Here is a 7,321-nt window from a genome sequence, read left to right as displayed (position 1 = left end):
GTTTCCCTCCCTGGTGCTGAGCAGAGTGGGCTCTTGAATATAGTGGCTTCCCCTGCCTGCAATTCCTTGGGATGTATTTTTGGTGATTTCTTGACTGTTTGCAAAGTTCAGTCACAACCAGATTCAGTTTGAAGCTGTCTGGTCTTCTGTAGGTTTCTCTTGTGCGTGCAGCGGGCTGTCTTGCTTTTAAAGTGTATGGGAAGGGTAAGTAAGTCTGGGTCAACACCACTGCTCATATAAATATATGTATTTAAAAGTAGAGAGGCATAGGGAAGTATCAGAGCAAAACATCTGTGCCCGACTGGTCACAATGCAAAAAGCAAACCACACAATCAATTTATTTCGTCATGTTTAAATTTAGATGTCCAACTCTGATCATTCCTTCTTACATTGATCTCATGGTTGATAGGAAGAAGTGGCACCTTCAAAGTGCCTTGGAGCTGACCTGTTTTAGTTTTGTATTTTATAAGAACTACCACACAGAAATGCTCTCCTTCACTGCTGCCACTGCCTCCTCCTCCTTCTCTTGCAGAACTCCTCAGCCAGCCAGTGCTGAGGAGATTAGATGTAAATGTGTACCTGAATTGACTCATGATTGCTTAGATAGTATTTTTATTGTTTGGGTTGGGTTGTTGTCTGGGAAAATAATGCGTAAATAGATATATTCACTATTTGGATTAATAAAAATGCAGTTCAGTATAAGAAAGTACTAATTACAAGTAATTTGCTATTAGCTGTATTGACATTCAGTAGAATGTTAGTAACAGGAAGTTTTACTTGACAGTTTCATGAACATGTTCACATCTGTAGAAAAGTGACCATTTTGCAGAATTGAATTTTCTGGCTAAAAACCAGTAAAGTGTTTAATCAAGTGTTCACTGTTAATCATATGAAATCAGTGGAACTACATGTCTCAGTTTAGGTATGTCTCTTTTCCAGTGCTTCTCATAATAACTCTCTGCAAGCTTTTGAGGTGTTTTTGCTTTTACTTTAAACATGTTCTTATTCTCAGGGAGATCATATTAGTAGCTAAAGTTTGTCAGTTAGTTTGCTTTTTCTTGCTGATGATCACAGAAGGAACAGAGAATTATTAACTTGGGTAGCTGTGAACAAAGGAAAGAGTTGCCTGGCTGTTAGATTTTTTTTCCCTTTTGCCTTTCTCTCTTTTTACTCTTTTTCTCTTTTCTCTCTTTTCCCTCTTTTTATTCCTTTTCCCCTTTTCCTTTGTTCTCTTCTTTTTTTTTCTTTTTTTTTGACAGCAAAGAATAAACCCTACAGAGTATTACAGTTGCTACGTTAAAAAAAAAATGCACTACTCAGTTTTATTTGTCTGAGCTTTGAAGTGGTAGATTATGCACCAAATTTGAAAATACTGTAACCATTTAAACTCCTAGAGTTGGACATTTCTGAGCCTCTTAACAGCCCTTTCTAGGTCTCTGGTTATACTGCCATATCATGTGAAGACATGGAAAATGAGGAGATTATCTTGAAAAGGAGCCAGTCAGGCGATTGGTGGAGAGAGATAAAGGGAGAACACAGCAGGATCCCAGCTGTGATGGGAGGGCAAGGACAGCAAGCACTGGAGCTGCCTGAGAAAGGAGGGCCAGGACAGGTGGGAAGAAGGGGTATTGGTACTCATGAGGGAAGGAGACATCAGTGGGGAAAAACAGAAAAGGCAGCAAAAGGTACTTTTGGCAGCAAGGAGACTGAAGCAGGGTGGGGGACTGAGTGCCTCCAAGTCCAGGAAACCATTGCTGAGACGGTGGAGGGCTGGGATGTGCCCATTTGCAATTACAGACTAATAGCAGGACAAGGAGGGAGACAAGGAGCAGTTTATTTAAGGCAGTGAGACTGAGCTGACATTTAAGGGACAATGAAGAGGCAGAATTGTGGGCAAGAGGCCAAGAAGTCACTAGCTGGATAATCAGAGCTTCCTGGAGAGATTCGTTAATGAGAGCAATGTTAAGATCAACCCTCCAAATCCTTCAGGAGTGTTTTCTTGGTGGTAGTTTTGGGGATTTAGTTTAATTTGCCAAATGAGCAAACACCATCTGTTTTCCCTTCATTAATTAGCCAGGCAAAGAACAGAGAAATACTATTTTGTGCTTTGAATTGAAAATTTTCATGCTGCTGGCTTTGTGAGACACTCAGGCTCTGTACGCTGCTTTCACAAGCAGCTTGAATAAGTAAATAAGTTCTATTTATCTTATCATGGAGCCATCTTTTCAAGAAAGAGATGTGAAAACTGTGAGTGTAGGAGTTTTAACAGCAGCTTGGGCCTTGGCCTGATGTACTTGGACCATCAATCTTAATTAGACAATTTTAACTGTGAGACTGGATGCTATATGTTTTCCTTCTACATGCACTGCCTTGTTCTGCAATGTCTCATTGACTTCATTTAGTGCTACACATGAAATAAAGGGCACCTTTACTGTGAAAAGTGTCAGGATTGAGAGGTTTATGGACGTACCCCATACACTGGTGTGAGAGGTCTTTGCAGAAAACCTGCAAACATTCACACAGTGTCTGGTCTGTAGGAAATTAACTTTAAAACCATCCTTTCACTGTTGAAGCCCTCTTCAATAGCTTTATACAGTTCCTAATTTCATGCCTAACTTTGGAATGAAATCAGGTCTGAAGTTTGCATGTGTGTTTTCGTATATGATTGGAAAAGTACATGGGCTTGTGAGAATCAGCATTCACCAATTCACAAACATCCCACTGCTTTGCCCACTTGGCTTGGCAGCTGTTTTGAAGGTTACTGGAGAAGGCAGGGGATAGGGAATGAAATAATATAGCTGGAGAGGTACTTCAGCCTGTGGTGATGTGTGGGGTGAGGGAATATGTTTGAGGAGCCTGCCTTTTGCTAGCAGTGCTGTGGCAGAGCCAGTTCCACAGCAGATTCAACCAGCGGGGTCTTCCTGCTCCAGCTACTTCTGAGGCATCCTGGTTACTTTTTCCATTTCTGTTTTTTAACAACTGATAACTGATTAACTATACAGACAAAATATTCTGGCATTTAAAAACGTGTGCTGCTTCTGTGTTGATCTCTTATCTGAATAGACTTTGCTTCCCTAATTTGGACAATGCAAGCTTTAGCAGTAATTACCTGTTCATTTCTATGAACACAATTTTTCCATGTTGTGCAGCATGGAAGAATCCTTTCTGAGAAAGGTCATAGAGTAAAATAGAGTAAGTCAATAACATTGCCTCATATAGCCCACATTTTCAACTTCTATCAGTCAGTTCCTTGGTCAATAATATTACCTGCACTTCATAGTTTTGAAACTGAAGCAAAAAGTAACGTTTAAAATGTTCCCTAGTTTTGGTATATATTGATGAGTATTTCTCAGTGTAAGTTCTGAAAGTGAAACAAAAGTAATATTAAACATGGTTTTGGCATTTGCCCAAATTCTCCCCATATTTCCCCAGGGCAAAATGGAAAGAGGAAGGAATCCAGACATTCCTTTGTCCTAAACAAAATTAACTGGATTTCTTCTCTTTTTAAGTTCAAAAATGACAAAACTGGAGCTGTTCTAAATCTCCTTCCTGAGATTCTAGATAAGTGACACAGCTTGTAGTTGCTGCCCCTTGCAAAAGGCAGCTGTTGTGCACTTTGTGGTAACTAGCTTTACCATTACTTAAGCAATGACATATTTAGCCATTTCATACACATATAGTTCTGCTTGTGAGAAAGCTCCAGAACCCTCCCTGTGCCTGGCTCTGCAGGGCTCACCTGTCACTCTACAGCTGTGGTCAGCACCCGAAGGGACAGTGTATTCCTTTACAGACTATTACTGATTGCTAATGAAATCCTCACCTCCATGAGAAGTTCGTGGTTTGTGCAATAGCTGCTGTGGTTCAGGTGGTTGCCAGCAAAAGCTAGAAGTGCACGTGGATGGTCTATGCCCATTCCTTAGATGACTTTGATCAGAGTATTTTGCAAACCACTGTTGACTGCTGCATGGCAAGGCTGGGTTGGACCTGGGAATGGGTAGGAAGAGTGAGAGTATCAGTTTATTTTGTCAAAGTTTTTCTGGATAAAATAAAAAGTGCAACTTCATCTTGGGATCACTGACAAACTCCCGGTGTTGAACATAAACCAGGCTTTTGCAATGTCATCTCTGTACCTCCGGAGCAACATACACATTAATAAAGAATTAATATCGCTAATGAAATCACTGTCAAGGTCTTTCATGTATCACCCACCTCCAAAGTTCCCTTCCAGTCAAGGAAATGGACCAGTGGAGGGGAAGGTGCCCAACAGCCAGGAAACCTCAGGTGTTTATTTCAAACTATGTTTCCAAAACAAGCAGCTCTCACTCTTTGCAAGATCATTTTTAATCCACCTAACAGCACACATATCTGACTAGCTACATCCTGCTCTGCTGAAGGTGGGGCTTTCTCTGCTGAGACAGGATTTTGGCACAATACTGCATGGTCCCTGGGAATGGTACCTAGGTTTTAATTTGGATTGAGAGGAGCTAAGTACATTCTTATGCATATAAGATGCATATTATACAAACCTCTGTACATAAAGCTCTAGCTGCTAGGCTTCAGCACATGCTGAACGGCAAATAAGGTAGCTGAGAGATGATGCCTTCAGTCAGATGTTCAATCCTAGGGGTATCGTACCAGCTGAAAATCAGTGCTTTTTAATGAGGGCACAACTTAAGAGATACTTTCTGAAACAGTGCTAACAGTGTCTGTCTGTGAAGCACAACCTAATCTGTGTTAGAATCCAATTTTACTAACATGCACAGTTCATTCTCTCCTGGTGTGCTGCAGTACAGGAGTTGGGTATCACACCACCCTTTTTCAAATGCAAACCCACAACAGCTGTGAAGTTAGGGGCAAAACTTCTGGAGAGATATAAAGGCAGGGAGATTTTAACGGAAAGCTTATATACCAAGATATTGGAATCTGATACTGCTCCCTGATTAGCGCTCACTGGTGCAGAGGCAAGTTTAGGAAAATTCAGTAGCTGAATAAAGACACAGGTGCATATACCGTTTTGCAGGATGGAAGACCTAATGTCCAGTAGCTGGCTTCTTATGTGTTAAAACATTCTCTGACTGTTGAGCTGTGTTTAGTCTGGAGAAGAGAATGCTCAGGGGGTACCTTAACACACTCTGCAACTACTTGAAAGGAGGCTGTAGTGCCTCTTCACACAAAGGGTAATCAGGCATTGGAACAGGCTGGCCAAGGCAGTGGTGAAGTCACTGTCTTTGGTGTTCAAAAATCATGTAGATGAGGCCCTCAGTGATGTGGTTTAGTGGTGGCTTTGTCAGTCCTGGGGTAACGGTTAGACTAGATGATCTTAAAGGTCTTTTCCACCCTAGCTGATCCTATGATTCTATGATTTCATATCTTAATTGCTCTGTGAATGTCTCAAATTGTACCATTGTAATATCCAAGTTTTCATTGAAAAACATACCACAATTTTCTAGCAAGATCGAAGGATAATGATCTCAATTATTCCTGGCAAATGAGGCAAAAAATTAACATAAATGGTGTTTCTTAACTTCAGGTCCAGTCCGATATCTCTGAACTGAGATACTGAAAACTTGTCTGGGATTATTTTTTTTGTTGTTCTTTTTTTCTGAGTACGTAACAACATACAGCTCTTTCATGTGAAAAAACAGCTTTCTTCAGTGGTTGTTCCAGGTAAACACTCCATACTTAAATGAATCACAGCATAAAGTGCGAAGAAAATGAGAAATATACAGTCAGTCACTGCCCATTAATATTTGTTTGAAGTGAATTGCCTAAATTTATTTAAGAATTCTAGTAAGGAAAAGAATCTTTAAGATTAGCTACAAATTTTTCCCATCTGTGGTGAATTCATTCACTCAAGGTGGAAGTGACAGCTTAGTTTTGAGAAGAGAACCTTTTTAATGCTATCTGGTCATAGTTGCTATCCCAACCCTGTGCTATGACCTTGGTGATAGATTTGAGACTACACCCTCAGTTCTTCTTAATCTGGAGTGTAATGAGAGAATTAAAGTGCTACAGAGAAAACGAAAAGGTGGCTGGTGAATGTTCATAGAATCATAGAATAGTTAGGGTTGGAAAGGACCTTAAGATCATCTAGTTCCAACCCCCCTGCCATGGGCAGGGACACCTCACACTAAAACATGCCACCTAAGGCTTTGTCCAACCTGGCCTTGAACGCTGCCAGGGATGGAACATTCGCAACCTCCCTGGGCAACCCATTCCAGTGCCTCACCACCCTAACAGGAAAGAATTTCCTCCTTATATCCAATCTAAATTTCCCCTAAGTTTTAACCCGTTACCCCTTGTCCTGTCACTACAGTCCCTAATGAAGAGTCCCTCTCCAGCATCCCTATAGGCCCCCTTCAGATACTGGAAGGCTGCTATGAGGTCTCCATGCAGCCTTCTCTTCTCCAGGCTGAACAGCCCCAACTTCCTCAGCCTGTCTTCATACAGGAGGTGCTCCAGTCCCCTGATCATCCTCGTGGCCCTCCTCTGGACTTGTTCCAACAGTTCCATGTCCTTTTTATGTTGAGGACACCAGAACTGCACACAATACTCCAGGTGAGGTCTCACAAGAGCAGAGCAGAGGGGCAGGATCACCTCCTTCGACCTGCTGGTCACACTCCTTTTGATGCAGCCCAGGGTACGGTTGGCTTTCTGGGCTGCAAGCGCACACTGCCAGCTCATGTTCATTTTCTCATCGACCAACACCCTGAAGTCCTTGTCCACAGGGCTGCTCTCAATCTCTTCTCTGCCCAACCTGTAGCTGTGCCTGGGATTGCTCCCACCCAGGTGTAGGACCTTGCACTTGGCATGGTTAAACTTCATGAGGTTGGCATCAGCCCACCTCACAAGCGTGTCGAGGTCCCTCTGGATGGCATTCCTTCCCTCCAGCATATCAACCGAACCACACAGCTTGGTGTCATTGGCAAACTTGCTGAAGGCGCACTCAATCCCGCTGTCCATGTCAGCAACGAAGATGTTAAACAAGACCGGTCCCAACACCAGTCCCTGAGGAACACCACTTGTTACTGGTCTCCAGCCGGACATTGAGCCATTGACCACAACTCTTTGTGTGCGGCCATCCAGACAGTTCTTTATCCACCGAGTGGTCCATCCATCAAATTGATGTCTCTCCAATTTAAAGACAAGGATGTCGTGTGGGACAGTGTCGAACGCTTTACACAAGTCCAGGTAGATGACATCAACTGCTCTTGAAGTGAGTCCTCATCTGTAGCAGCTTATTAATATGAACAATACCAACTTTGTTCTCATTTATGCTTAAGTACAGAAAAAGTTAACTTCTAAGAAAGGGGGAAAGAAG

The sequence above is a fragment of the Pezoporus occidentalis genome, unplaced genomic scaffold (assembly GCF_034315485.1).
Source record: "Pezoporus occidentalis ecotype Australia unplaced genomic scaffold, CSIRO_AGI_Poc_V1 ctg197, whole genome shotgun sequence".
Taxonomy (NCBI): Eukaryota; Metazoa; Chordata; class Aves; order Psittaciformes; family Psittacidae; genus Pezoporus; species Pezoporus occidentalis.
This window is presented reverse-complemented; position numbering follows the sequence as displayed.